Source organism: Vitis vinifera, chromosome 5 (assembly GCF_030704535.1).
Source record: "Vitis vinifera cultivar Pinot Noir 40024 chromosome 5, ASM3070453v1".
NCBI classification, from domain to species: Eukaryota; Viridiplantae; Streptophyta; class Magnoliopsida; order Vitales; family Vitaceae; genus Vitis; species Vitis vinifera.
Window position 1 is genome coordinate 12,276,988 of NC_081809.1, and position 15,911 is coordinate 12,292,898.

The 15,911-nt window shown below is 41.7% G+C and overlaps 1 protein-coding gene across 7 annotated transcripts in view; it reads right to left on the reverse strand.

The window, feature by feature from the left end:
- LOC100247656 (uncharacterized) overlaps positions 1 to 15,911 on the reverse strand; it is a 40,816-nt gene that overhangs the window by 17,162 nt on the left and 7,743 nt on the right. The gene's annotated exons all lie outside the window — the stretch shown is intronic.

Genomic DNA, 15,911 nt, shown 5'->3' on the forward strand with positions numbered 1-15,911 from the left:
ATTTAAACCTTTTACAAAATAAAGGTTCAGTTGACTTCCAATTAACTATTTAAATGGAGTGAAAAAAGAGAGATTGAGAAAAAGGAATAAGGGAATTGTTACTGGTGGCTGAGCACAAATATATTTATTATCTTATTATTGATACATAACAAAAAATACCATTGCAATTTATGGATGCAAAAGAAGAATGAATAGATATTAACATTGATGGGGACGATAACATAGTAATTAGATTTTTTTTTATAGGTAAATAAGCAAATAAATTAAAAGCACTTGAAAAAGGTATACCAAAGTATACAGAGTATACAAATAGCATCAATATGCAAGCAAAAGGAAAAGATCAATAACAAAACACCCATCAAAACAAAACCAACGCCCTAAAGATCGAGAAAAGCATAATGCCCCTAGTCACTCGTCTTTATGCAATCTAATCAAAAGCCTAGATAATCTTCCTCACCCTTCAACATTACAAAAGATGAAATTTAACATCATCTACCAACTGCATCAATTTTCCAACTACCTGATGATTTACATTCTACCCTTTTAAAATTAACAAAATATTCCAACTTTTTTTTTCCCTTTCAATTTTTGAATGAGGAGTATTCTTTCTCCTCTTCCCACCCTTCCATCCCCTCACCACTTTTCTACCCTTCATTTTATTGAAGAGAGTCAAAATCTCAACCACAAAACCTACTGTCAACATACCTAACTAGTTACTTGAGGACCAATCTTCCAGAGGCGCCTCCTACCTCAGAATCTAACCAAGACCTACCCCTTCTTCCCTAGTCTTCTCACTCACTGCAACGTCTTTCAGCCTCGCCTCAACCTTTTCAAACTCCAAGGTGTAATCCACCAAAACCATATTTATAGAGTCACAACCCTCTCCTAAGGGAGCAACTTCAGTGCCCACCTTATGACCCTCCAAACCAAGTGTCCCTAGAAGAAGAAGCTACCCGATTTTCGAAAAAGGAAACAAAGATCCACTTCCACCATGAGGGTCTTGTTAGTGCTTGTGGGGCAAACCACCAGGGGTGAGAGCTTCAACATGTCATCCATAAAGCCTTAAAACCTTCACATAGAACAACATTCCACTAAGGAGGATGGCTTCAGGGTTAAAAGGAGCCCTAAAGCACCTTAAGCCCAATTTGGCATTGCCTGCCTGCACACCTAACCCACCATCAGACTCACTAGGGCCTACAGATTGATGGCCCAATCCAGAGCATGACTTCCTTGACCTTCAGCTTGCTGCTACAAGACTTTCTTCCAATCCCAATAAGCCATGGCAAAATCTCCCACCAAAGTTGAACAGTAAAACACGAAAGACTCACCATCACTTGCAAAGAGCTTGGGACTATTCTCCTATTTGAGCGAACGAGAATCTTTGCCCACTATAACTTATGTCAATGCATTGTGTCTTCATCCATAGCTACAAAGCCCCCTCAATGATTCCCCACCTTTTTAAACAAATCCTTCCCCCACAATGAAGAGGCAGCCTAATTAATCTTAGTCACACTCCTTGAGCGTTAGCATCATGCCTGAAGCATTGACCTTCTGGAGACCACCAATCCAAATGCAAAGGCTTTCCCCTCAAAGCTCTCTCACCCCCCACTTGCATCACCCTTTCAGCTTTTGATCCCTCCTCAAACTCAAACAAGATCAGGGAAGCATTCATCAAAGCCAAGTAAAGGTTCCCTTTTAGCTGTCAGTTATACAATGCCTAATTTTTCAGTGAGAATAGATTAGGACCCCTATTTGAAGAATCATCCCATCTACCCATAAGGCACTGCTGAAGGTATGTCGAATTTTTGTCGATTCCCCTTTCCCCACACCCCCATTTGAATTTGCACTGCTTCACTCCCACCAACACTAGCATTACAACTACTCTATCCAAGAAGCTCCCTTACTTTGGGATATCAGAGCATTCTTCTACCCCTTCCAATAACAATGCACGGCCTTTCTCTCTAAATATGATCCATGAAGAGAGCCCTTGCCCCTCCTCCAGCACCTTGCCTTTGACAATCTCTACTAAAATCTCAAATGATTTTGAGTGAACACTGAACCTACATCTACTTCCCTTCACTAGTTTACTCTAGACAAACACTTCCCCTTTCTCCATTGCTACTCAAACACCCTTTTTTACACCGTCCACTAAATAATCATCAAAGACATAATTTTATTATCCTTATCCAAGATCTGGATGGAAGAATTGATTATATTCCTTGAAGGATCCAACTAATCTTAGTAACAGTAGTGCTCAAAATTATTTGATGAATCTATGAAAGAGAACTAAATTCTAGAAGAGAGAAAAATAACTAAATTAAAAACTATTAACAATGACAAATTATTATTTTTTTAGGCAATAATAAATTTTATAAAAGCACCAGAAAAATAACACACCAAGGTACATAAAACGTATACAAAAAGCGGCAAAGGTACAACCAAAAACAAGAAAACACAAAAAACAACTCCTTCCCTTAGCGAAAACCTAACCAATCAAAAAAACCCGTTAAAGCTATTGGGCCTTCTTCCATATACAACTTTACCCACAAGAAGAGATAACAAAGGAAAAAGCTCTTTGGAACATGGTCAGACAATTGCTCATTCTCAAACAACCTTCAATTCCTATCTTTCCAAATTACCTAAAAATGCACAAAGGAGTAACTCTTCAACCTTCTTTACATCTTCTTCCACAAAGGATTCATGTCACCTTAAAAGAGTCTCTTTGATTGTGATAGACAACACCCAAGGAAAACCAAGTAGAGAAGCGCATCCATTAACCAACAACCACTCTCTTCTCTAAAGTTGGTTTAAAGTCAATACCTTCCCCCAGTAAGCTTCCTACATGAAGAAACCTACTATCGTCGGAGCCATGGATTCCAAATAACACTCGGCAAAAAAAGAACAGCATATAGAGACTTCATGGATCATTCCTCAAATCCAAATAAACCACCACGTTGTCCTCCTCTCTAGTCACTACCTTACCTTGCAATCTAAAAAAGAATTCTTGTATATCATCCAACTCGTAATCATTTAGATGTCCAAAGAAACAAGAGTTCCAATCTATGTTAAATAGGTTCAAGTGTAAGTGTTGGGTGCGGATACGTAACTAGGTGTTAGATCTTTGCATCTCAAAATCTTAGGACAAAAGGAATCAGATCAAAACAATCTCAATCATAGGTGTCAATACTTGGATACAATGTTAATGAAAGTTAAATTAACACTAGCAATAAGATAAGTCATCTACAATACTATATGGTTAATTGTAGTTGGAGAATATATTTATAATATATTCTTTATTTTAATAACATACTAAGCATTATTTTACTTTGTTGTTAATAATAATTGTACATGAAGAAATTATTTATTGCAGTTTATTTTAATAGAATGCTGAGAAAAATCTTTAAGAAAATATTAGATCACATTATTAGTAAACTTTGATTAGTTAAAAACTTTAAATATCTATGTGAATTTTGTAATAAGAATCTCCTAAAATTGATAAAATATAATTCATATTTAATTTCTTATCATGCGAAAATTTTAATTTTTTTATATTAATTATTATAATTTATCCTTAAGTTTTTTAAGTTATTAATTTTGATATTTATCTTTAGATTCTTTATGCTATTAAATTATATTCATCTTTAAATTTTATACAATATTAATTTATCTTTAAACTTTATATATTATAATTTTTTTTAAAAAAAATTAAGAAAGAGATAAAGCAACTATTAATTAAATTCATCTTTAAATTTATACCATATTAATTATTACATTTATCTTTAAATTTATCTACTATAATTTTTCAAAAATTAAGAAAGAGATAAAGCACTTCTTCACTTATAAGAGAATTAATTCAAAAATTCTTTTTTTAATACAATATTTTATACTATTATCCAATATAATTTTATAAAAAATTAAGAAAGACCTAAAAAAAGAAGGCAAAATAGATGCAACATACGTGAAATTAAAAAAAAAAATTAAAGAAAGGGATAATACAACTAAATAACTATATTTGATATATCTCTATAATTTTCCCTAAGGTTCTCAGGAGTGAGATGGTTGCTTTCTCGGAGGGGAGAGGAGTCTCGAAGGGTGGTAAGAGTTGGTTTGCAGTGGAATCAAAGACGTTTACAATCTCCATTGAAGAGATTCGAGGCAAACCGAGAGGGATTATTCTGGAAATGAGCAAAGGCTTCTCCTCTTGGATAAAATTTGGTGAAAAAAGCTTCAGTTTTCTGTTGGAAGGGGTGGAAGACTGGTGTAGAGGAGAGTCAAGCTCGAGGCGCCTTAAAGTTTGGGAAGAAGGAGGAAGAAAATATAGGTTGGAGTGTCGTTCAAATGAAGCTGGTAGGTATCTGCTATCCTCGATGAGGGATTTGGAAGCAAAGAGGTTTTGTCTAGTGTTCCTAGAAGGTAAAGGCTTAGTAGGAGGGTGGTTTCTGCTGGCTCAGAAGTTAAGGGCCCTTGGAGTTTCTACTTCAGCTTTGAGCAAAGGTGAGCTGGATACTTCCAACTCTGAAAAGAATGGTTATAGAGTCAAAGGAAAAGAGAAAGGGAAAGGAGTGTATGCAAAAGTCGTGAGAAAGGAGACATGGGAATTAGGGGATGCATTGTGGGTGCATATTGGGGATCGTGACCTGCTCAGTAGGGAAGAGCAGCTTAGTCCTTGCCTGCTAGGATGCTTTGGTGATAGTGTCGAGGCCATTCCTTCTTTGTCCTTATTGAAGGAGTGGGCGTATGAAAGGTGGTCTCTCAAGGGAGGTTTAAAAATCTCCATTTTGGGTGGAGCTCTTGTGTTGTTCGAATTTGAAGATAAAGTCGAAGCGGATTTGGTGCTCTTAAGGGGTAGTAAATGTCTTAAGAAGAGAGTTTTTCTTGCAGAAATGAGGACCTGAAGTGGGGTGTTTTAGAAATGAGAGCCACCCTAAGGAAGTGTGGGTGAAAGTCGTCGGACTTCCACTTCACCTTTGGAGTAGAGAGGTGTTCAAGAGTGTTGGAGAGAGATGTGGGGGTTTCATAGCTGTGGATGAGGAAACTGCTTTCTTCTCTAAGTTGTAGTGGGCTCGTATCTTGGTGAGAGCCTCTAGGAAGTTTAGACCAGGAACTTTGCAGGTGGCAGCCAAGAATTTTTGCTGGACGGTGAGTCTATGGTGGGAAACTCCCCCATGGTTCTCGGAGGTAGTGGCAAAGTCCGCCTGGTTTAAAGATGAGAGGCGAGAGGTCAGGGATGAGGGTGGGGTTGAAACACTGGCCAATGTTAGCGTGCGAGATGTTCAAAATTTTCAAACTGAGTTGTAGTCTCGGGGAATAGGGGAGAAGGTAGTGTGTGGCAGAAGGCAAAGGGAGGCAGCAGTTGCAGTGGCTACAGAGGGTAGGCTGCCTAGTGTAGCTGATTTGGATGCTTCTTGGGTGGGTCTGGGCCCAGAAAAGAAAATGGGAAGGCTTTCAAAGGGAATGGTTGTTTGGGCTTAAGTGGCGAAGTGGTTTGGGCCAAAGGCCCATTGTCCGTCAGCCTTGAAGAGGCGGGCTAGGGTGGGTCTCCTAGGCCCACTTTTAATAAGGATGGCACGGGCTTGTTGGAGCGTCCCTCCTCGGCTAGGGCTCCGTCTGTTCCCGCGGGGGGTGTTGGGGGGATGGATGCGGAGCTCTGGGCTGTTGAAGTTGCAGTTGTCGCGGAGTTGCTGCCGCGCCGGCGGAGGGTCACCGACGAGGCTCTAATGGAGGAGGCTTCCAGGTATTACGCTGTTCCCAATTCTTCTTCTTCTTCTTTGGGGCTTCGGGAATCCTCTTCTTCTTCTTCTCTCTGGGGCAATGCCAAAGCTGCAGGGGTGTTGGGGGGGTTTGCTTATGCAGCGGAAGGGGAGTTGGGTCGGTTTCCGCTAACTGTGGTGCGGAATAGAGCTGCGTTGGCTTTCGGAGGCTGGAGTGAGCCTTCTTGGGACTCAGTTGACGCTGAGAGAGTGAATGGGTTAGCACTTGTCCTGATGGGGTCGGACTTTATGAGTCCTTTTGAGAAAAGGAGTGTCTGTCACCTGGAAAAAGGGGGATGTGATGAAGGGTGGAGTTCAAGCAGTCTTACGATGTTTAGTCACTGCTTGGGTATGCCGACAGAAGGCTTCGAAGAGGAAATTTTGTACTTCTTAAGGAGAATGAAGGGGAGAATTGAGCAAAAGGGTAAGGAAGGGGTGACTAGAAAGACGAGTTTAAAATCTTCAAAATCCAGTAGGGAACTCAAGAAGCTGGAGTGGACTGTTAGCTACAAAAAAGCTAAAATGGGTTCTAACGTGGGTATTTTCGGAGGGGCTTCAGGATCAGGGTGTAAATGAAGATAAGAATTCTATCATGAAATGTTAGAGGAGCTAATGATAGGGATAAAAGGAAGATTATCAAGTCAGTCATTAAATCCCAGAGAGTGGATGTGGTTTGTTTACAGGAAACTAAAATTAAATAAATGACTACGGGGCTTGTTCGTAGTCTAGGGGTGGGAAGAAATCTAGAATGGAGAGCAATCAATTCTAGGGGTGCAACTGGGGGTATTCTGGTGTTCTGGGACAATAGACTGGTGGAGCTGGTTGGTTGGGAAGAAGGGGTTTTCTCAATTTCGTGTCGGTTTAAAAATTGTGTGGATGGTGTAGTGTGAGTGTTCACTGGAGTGTATGGGCCAGTATGCAGTAGAGATAGAGAGGAATTCTGGGAGGAACTCGGGTCAGTTAAAGGGTTATGGAGTGACCCATGGTGTGTGGGAGGGGATTTCAATTTGGTAAGGTTTTCAGAGGAGCATAGTAGGAGAGGTGGGCTTACTGCTTCAATGAGGAGATTCTCAGAAGTGATAGAGGATTTGGAGCTGAGGGATTTTCCTTTGACGGGGGGCCCATTCACTTGGAGAGGAGGCTTGAATAACGAGGCCCGGTCTAGGCTTGACCTGTTCTTAGTGACGGACAACTGGGATAATTTGTTCAATGGGGCCGTGCAGGGAATTCTCCCCAGACCTGTCTCAAATCACTTCTCGGTCCTCCTAGAAGGAGGAGGGTTGAAGAGGGGACCTTCCCCTTTCAGATTTGAGAATATATGGTTGGAGGGGGAGGGCTTCAAAGACAAAATGAAGATGTAGGGGGTATTTTAAAATTTACAAGGACATCCAACTACATTTTAGATGCGAAATTGAGGGCCCTTAAAAATATTCTGAAGATTTGGAATAAAGAAGAGTTTGGGCTTGTTGAGACTAAAAAGGGTGAAGCTCTTATGCAGGTTGAGTATTGGGATGAAAAGGAGAAATGTGCAACTTTAAATATGGAAGAGTGTGAAGCAAGAAATGGAGCAAGGGAGTCCTACAAGTCTTGGGTGATGAGGAAAGAGATTTTTTGGAGACAGAAGTCTAGGGAGTTGTGGCTGAAGGAGGGGTACAATAATACCAGATTTTTTCATAGGATGGCGAATGCTCACAGTAGAAGAAACTGGTTGTCTAAGGTGAAAGTTAATGACTGTTGGCACTCAGAGGAAAATGATTTAAAAAACAGTGTGGTGGGGGCGTTTCAAAAGTTGTACTCAGAAGAAGAGGGGTGGCGCCCTTGTATTGACGGGTTGTCCTTTATGGGGTTAGATAGCAGTGAGGTTGAGGGGTTGGAAAATCCTTTCTCAGAGAAAGAGGTGTTTGCAACTCTTTCAGATCTAGGCAAAGACAAAGCCCTGGGGCCAGATGGTTTTACCATGGCATTTTGGCTTTTTTGGTGGGATGTGGTGAAGGTTGAGATTATGGGCTTTTTTAGAGAATTTCATGAAAGGAGCAGATTTGTAAAATATCTAAATGCCACCTTCTTGGTTTTAGTCCCTAAGAAGGGAGATGCAGAAGATTTGAAAGATTTCAAACCGATTAACCTTGTGGGAAGCCTTTACAAGTTGTTGGCCAAGGTGTTGGCAAATAGAATCAAGAAGGTAATGGGAAAAGTAATTTCGAAACCCCAAAATGCCTTTGTGGAGGGTAGACAAATATTTGATGCAGTTTTGATTGCAAATGAGGCTGTGGATTCTAGGTTGAAATGCAATCAAGGGGGTGTGATGTGCAAGTTGAATATAGAAAAGGCCTATGATCATGTCTGTTGGAAGTTCTTGTTGGTAGTGCTCAAAAAAATGGGCTTTGGGGAGAGATGGATCAAGTGGATAGAGTGGTGTATCTCTACTGTAAGATTCTCTGTTCTTATAAATGGTTCTCCCTCCAAGTTTTTCCAAAGTTCAAGGGGTTTGAGACAAGGAGACCCCCTATCCCCTTATCTATTCGTGATAGTGATGGAGGTGTTTAGTTGTTTATTGAGAAGGGCCATTAGTGGGGGTTTTTTATCAGGGTGGAGGGTAAGAGGCAGGGGTGGAGAGGGGATTCTAATATCTCACTTGCTTTTTGCGGATGACACCTTGGTGTTTTGTGAGGAGTCTCAGGATCAGTTGACGCATCTAAGCTGGCTTCTCATGTGGTTTGAGGCTTGCTCAGGGTTGAAAATTAACTTGGAGAAGAGTGAGTTTATTCCGGTGGGGAGGGTGAATGATATAGAGGATTTGGCTTTGGAGTTGGGCTGTAAAGTGGGTGGTTTGCCTTCCTGTTATTTGGGGCTGCCTTTGGGGGCACCCTTCAAATCAGAGGTGGTATGGGATAGTGTTGAAGAGAGGTTTCGAAAAAGACTGACTATGTGGAAGAGACAGTATATATCAAAAGGGGGAAGACTCACCCTAATTCGGAGCATTCTCTCTAGTTTGCCGGTTTACTTCATGTCTCTCTTCTTTTTGCCCAGAAAAGTAAGGCTGAGGTTGAAGAAGATTCAGAGGGGCTTCCTATGAGGGGGAGGAGCTCTGGAACAAAGGCCACATCTTGTTAGGTGGAACTTGGTTGGTCTGGAAAGAAAGAAAGGTGGTTGGGGTGTGAGAAATTTAGCTTTGATGAATAAAGCTCTCTTGGGTAAGTGGAATTGGCGCTTTGCCATTGAAAGTGAGGCTTTGTGGAAGCAATCGATCAGTCATAAATATGGTGTACAGGAGGGGGGATGGTGTACTCGGGCCGTAAGTGGGAGGCATGGTGTAGGGTTTTGGAAAGCTATTAGAAAGGAATGGCTAGGTATGTATAGCAGTTTAGCCTACCGCGTGGGCAATGGTAGGAGAGTGAGATTCTGGAAGGATAAGTGGTGTGGAGATGAGCCTCTTTGCGAGTCCTTCCCTTCTTTATTTGCCATTTCCCTGGCTAAAGATGTCTAGGTATCGGATGTGTGGAACCCAGATGGTGTAGGGGATGGTTGGACCCCACTTTTCTCAAGGGCGCTTAATGATTGGGAGATTGAGATGGTGGAGCGGTTTATGCTAAAAATCCAACCCTTTAGGGTGCAAAGGGAGGTAGAGGATAAGGTGGTATGGACAGCATCTAGAAGTGGAGTTTTCTCAGTCAAGTCACTCTATTTTATTATGGAGCCCGGAGGTTTTGCGGAGAGCGTATGTGCCTCCTAAGGTAGCTTTCTTGGCTTGGGAAGCTTCCTAAGGCAAAATCTTAACTTTGGAGCAACTTTAGAGGAGGGGGTACTCTTTGGCAAATAGGTGTTTTCTTTTGTCTTTATGAAGCAGAAACGGTGGATCACCTTTTACTTCATTGTGTTAAGACGCAGGCATTGTGGAATCTTTCCCTCTTTGGTGTGGCTTGGGTTCTCTCTGGTTCAGTTAAGGAAACTCTCCTTGGATGGCATGGAGCGTTTGTGGGGAAAACCCATAAAAAGGCGTGGCAAATGGCCCCCTTATGTATATTTTGGTCAGTATGGAAGGAAAGAAATTTGTTGGCTTTTGGGAATGAGGTGCTTTCACTCCAAAGGCTAAAACATTCTTTTATATGTAATATTTTTTTTTTGATAAGTAAACGATTATATTAACGAGGCCAAAAAGCCAAAGAGCATACAGGGAGTATACAAGGCTACAAACCCTAAATCAAAAAACAAAAGAACCCAACCCCTACTTGGAAGCTATCCACTCCAAGAAACCTATAAGGGAATTCGACTCCATATCAATGTACACTTTAGCCCAACCCCAAAAATTATACACAAACGAAGTCTTTAATTTTTGAAAGGCTAACACACCCCCTTTAAAGGCAAGCCTATTCCTCTCCTTTCAAATTGTCCAAAAAATAAAAAGCGGGATGGACTTCCACACTTTCTTCCTTTTTCTCCCCACAAAAGAGCCTTTCCAACTACTAAGAACCTCCTTTACAGAATTAGGAAAGACCCACTGTACACCACACAACGCAAGAATAATATCCCATAAGCCTTTTGCCACCGTACAATGAATTAACATATGATTGATAGTTTCCTCTTCACATCCACACAAGAAGCACCGATTAGGGAGGTGCCATCCTCTTCTCTGCAACCTATCCAATGTAAGAACCTTCCCCCAAGTAGCTTCCCAAGCAAAGAAAATAATTTTTGTTGGAACTTTGGCCACCCAAACATTGCTATGAGGGAAAACCGCTTCATCAGCATTAATCAACACCCTATACGCTTCTTTATATGTAATATTTGGTCTTGGGTAAGGGTGTTTATAGTTTTGAGCCCTTATTCTCTTGTTAGCTTTTTTGAGTGGCTAGGCTCTAAGTAAGGGTAGGGGTTGTTGTTTCTTTCCCCTTCCTTGGTTTCAAGTCTGTGGGTTGCTTTTGTATACTCCCTGTATACCTAAAGGGCACTAGTTTGGTGTTTCCTCTTTCTGTTTAATTTATTTCTCTTTACCTATCAAAAAAAAAAAATAATAGGAGTGTCCAACAAGGATCTCACACTCGTACTTGTGTCGTATCATGTCGACTTAGGTATTTTGGTTGAAACCAAAGTGTCCATGTATCATAGATTCTAATGACCTATCTCACCTATTTGATCCCACAAATATGAAAAAGAAAGATGAATTCCTTAGAACTTGGATTCTAAGCCTGTTTGGATAATATTAAAGCATACAAAGATGAAAAAGAAACATATATAAAGGTTCATCCCCACACCACCTATCCTTTGAGAACTCCTTCCTAATCGCTTTCCAAAACCTAACACTATATCCATCTCACATATCACAAGACCATCACCCTCCTTCCTCCCCCTATTTTTCACTTATAACCTATCTCCAAAGAGCTCCCCTTTCAAATAAGTATTTTTTTTTTTTATAGGTAAGCAAAGATATATTAAAGCGCTTGCAAAAAGGCGCAAAAAAGTACACACGGAATATACAAATTAGGCCCAAAAGCAAGCCAAAGAAGGAAAAGAGGAGAAATACCCACCACCCTCACAACAAGCTGCCCTAATTAAACAGAAAAAAATAGAAAAACAGAACCAACGAGAGAACCCTATAACCAGAAGCACCCTCTTCCCTCAAACCCCAGCCCCACTCCCCTTTCCCTTAGCAGTGAATGGAGAGCTATTATAATTAATTGAGCACAACTTTCGAATTTCCCTCTCAAAACGGGAAGAACACCTTTTCTTACCCCCTGACATCCTTATCCCCCGCCCTTTTCTTGACTCCATTTTTCTTATTAGAGCACAAATTTCCTTCTCAAAGCCAGCTATTTGCATCCCTAAACAATTACTGAACTCAACAAAACCACTGGGAAGGTTGTTAATATTCTTCCCCTCCAAGACCCCGATTTCCACATCCCTTGGTTCCATCTCCTTCACCCTGGAAACTAACTCCATACCAAAGGGTTCCTTCACAACCTTCCTTGAGAGATCCAGCATGCTGCCATCTTGCAGAACCATCATCAGAGGCTGACAACCGGGGCTTTGAGGACCCAAGGAGAGGGGAGAAGACCCCATAAGCCTATTTGCCTCTACCACAAGTGCCTCATCAGTAATCGCAACTCGAGAAGATAACGAATCCACAAGAAAATGCTCACTGCCCCCATCACGCAAGAAAAGGACATCGGGACCATAGGGCAGCTCGACTCTAAGCTCCTCATCCGAAGTCGTACCTTGCCCTCTTCTCTCAACTGAACCACCAAAACTGTCCCCTCCGCTACTCTCTCACACAAGAACATGCCCCTACTACACCTTCTCCGCATAAGAAACGAGCCCTAGCAAGCTCGCTTCGCCTTTTAAAGCTCCACTTAATGGCCCATCCTTCGCAAAGGCCTTTCCCACCTTAGCTTCTGTACATGCTTGGGCCAAGCCCAAAATAGTGGACCCACCCCTCTTGAATCCAAAGACGAAGAGGCATCCCCAAATACACCACCGCGGGCCTCTTCCAACCCCTGTCGGCCCAAACAAGGAGGCCTAAGAACCTCCCCACCATCCTTCACAAAGGCAACAAGCCCTACTGCCCCACTTTCTCCCATTACAGCTGTAACCCTCTTGTCACATGCTAGGAATCCCCCTCCTCAGCAGAAATTGTTGTAGAGTCCACTATAGCCTCTTCTACCAACCCTGGCCTGCAACAAGTCAAACCTACTGCAACAGCTTTTGTGTCAAAGCTTGCAACACCCTCTCCTGCTGCTTTAGACCTACAGCAAAGTGGCTCGACAACTGCTACAGTACTCAAGGGATGCATCCCCATCCCACTCGCTTCATCGGCGCATGAGACCTCCACTCCTCCCCCAACCTCTTGCTCACGGAGCACACAGTTTCTTCTTATCGGCTCCAGAAACAAAAAACCCAACGGAGCTTCCCACCACAATTGTAAAGAGAAGTTGGAATTGCCCACTACCAATTGCAACGAAATAAGTAAAGAGCTCCCAACAGGATGCACCAAAATCCTAGCCTAATGCAGATTAGTCATCAGAGCTATGTCTTTATTCACAGCGACAAACCCTCCACATTCATCCCAAATTTTCTTAAACATCACCCGACTCCAAAGATGTAATGAGAAACCCAACACCCTCACCCACATCTCCTTGGCACGACCCCCCTTTCCTAAACAACCAGTCTCGGAAGTCCACCTCACCAAGTGCAGCACTTTCTCCTTAACCCCTTCGAGAACCTCTGGCAAGCACCCTTTATGCCTCAACAAGAATCTCAAAATCAAACAAGAGCAAGGTACCTCCTTAACCCCCCCCCCCCCCCCCCTCTCTCTCTCTCTCTCTCTCTCACTCACTCACTCAAAGAGCAATCACAAAAGATTTCAAAAAGGATAAGTCAGATGGCTGCTCTGAGCCCTCATCAAACCAACCGATCAGACAACTTCATAGAAAGTCCTCCCTGCCTCGCTTTCTCCAATTGAACCCAGACCGCTTCCCCTGCCACTCCACAAGGCTTCCTTACAATATCATAAAAAGACTCACGGGTTGTCTCCTCCCTATAGGCGATCCTTCTCCACTAGAATTGACCATCCCCCATGAAAATCCCTCCCTTCGGGGAAAACCAACGAGAACCTCTTCAACCACAACAAAGCAAAGTAAAAACCTCCCTGCCTCATTCGAGCGTCATTCCAACTTGAACCTCCTGCCCTCCTCCACCCAACCTTTGCTCCATCTTTCCAAATCCTCACCCCTACAACAATCTTCTACCATTTCCAACAAGAGTCTCAAACTCAAATCCCCGAACCTAATCAAGTCAGAAAAACCTCTGCCCTTTTCCACAATAACCCCACTCAGTTTTCCCCCAACCTACTCCATAGAAAGGTCGAAAGTTTTTTACTCCATTGCAAACCAACACCGTCCACCTCTCATGGCCAACAACCTCCTCACAATTTTCCACAAGTTTCTCTCCTACTATTGACTCTCATTTTCTCATAAAGAGTTCATATTGCTGACAGGAGAGGTTTCAGACTTGGAAATTCCCCCCTTTCAAATGAGTATTACCAACTACACTTACATAAAAGAGTTTTATTAATCGAGGAAAGGCATCTAACGCTCAAACCCACCTTTCTTTTCTCCATGCCGACAATCAACCACTTCACTAGACAGAGGTTTTTCTCCAAAGCCCTACCTCCCTAAAAGAAATCTCTTTGAATCTTCCAAAGTCTCAAACTGACTTCTCTTTAAATGCTAAACAATGACAAAATACACAGGCAATCTAGATAATGTGTTCCACATCAAAATAAGCCTCCACCCTTTCAAGATAAATTGTTTGTTCCATATCAATAGCCTAAGGCAAAACCATTTTTCCATCCCATCCTAAACTGCCATTGATTTAAAAGGAGCACCCAATGGAAGCCCAAATAAGTATACGACAGCTGTCCTACCTTGCACCTTAATTCATTGACCACCTCCTCCACATTATCCACCATTCCAACTAGGATCAACTCGTTTTTTTCTAAATTATTCTTTACACCCGAAATGACTTCAAACCACATGAGCAAGTAGCTTAAATGGACCATTTAATTTGGAAAAGTCTCACAAAAACAAGGATATGATATGCAAACAACAAATGGGACACCTCTTACTCGTTACCCTAAATCCTGACAGGTAGCTTTCCTCCTTAGCCCTCCTTAGAAGACAACTAAGAGTTTCCATTGCTATTAGAAATAAATAGGAGAAAGAGAATCTTCCTACCTCAAACCCCTAGAGCTTGAAAAATGCCAAAAGGTGTGTTATTAACAAAAATAGAAAATTTTGCAAAAAATATGCACCATTTGATCCATCATATCCATTTCTAAGCAAAATTCATCTTTTCAAGAACTAATTGCAAGAAACTCTAGTTGACGTAATCATACTTGATACGTCTTTTTAATGTCTAACTTACACATAACACAACAAGCATCGCTTTTCAACATGGAATCTACAACCTCATTAGTCGTATAAGAACCAAATAAAGAATTTGTCTTCCCTCTTCAAAATCACTTTCTTCGGTCTCTTTGCCAATATTTTAGCAAGAATTTTATACAAATTGCCCACCAAACTAATAGGTGTGAAGTCTTTCAGATCCTCTGCACTACTTTTCTTTGGGATTAACATTAAAAATGTAGTGTTTAAGACTTTGCTCAAACCTCCCTCAATCATAGAACTTCTTGAGAAATCTCATCACCTAATCTTTTACAAAATCCTAATTAAATAGCAAAAAAGCAATTGAGAACACGACAAAACCCTGGGGTTTTATCCTTATTCAACTTAAACCAAGCACAGAACACCTCCTCCCCTAAGAATCGTTCCCCCAATTTTTCTGCTTCCTACCCATCCAAAGTATAAAAAGCCAACCCATTGATGCTAGGCCTCCACCCTTTTATATAAGATAACAAGTTGCAAAAAGTCAAAATCTCTACCTTAAAGCCCTCCATCAACATGCCTAGACAATTGTTGAAAGCAACTAAATTGCAAGAGGACTAAGGGCCACCTCCTTCGTAACCATCCCATAAACCACACCCTCTTCCCTAACTTTCTCACCTACCAAGATTTCATACACCTCATCTCACACTCAAGGAACTCCACCGTGCAACCATTCTCAAGGAGACCTTGTCCTCACCAACCAAGCCCATATCATCACTTTGAGATGTATTACCAAACCTCTCTTCTGGAATCCTTTAGATAGCGGTCCATCTTCGTACCCTTAAGAATGAACCCACTCTCAAAGAGAAAAAAAGAAAAAGAAACCCTATTTCCCAAAGAAATCACAAAGAAAGGAAAACCTAGGAATTTAGTCATTTCCACCATGAATGCCTCGATGGTGATCATAGGCGCAAAAACAACAGCACAAACTACATTGTCACTTCCTTGATGTTGTTGGACTCCGCTCCTTTGCTCGACATCCCACTTAGAAGGAGATACTTAAAGACAAAAGGAGCCCTAAAGCCCTCTAAGCCTAAAGGGACTATGCCTAACCCATAGTCCACTTAAAAATCCACCATTTCCTTTAAGCTAGATCCACACCCATTATATTCAACAACATCCCAACTCCGCCCACAACCTAGTTGCAGATTGGAGCTTCCATTTCTCATCCCTTTCAATCAGGCTCTATTGCCTAGCCCACTACACCACCCCTTTCCCTCTT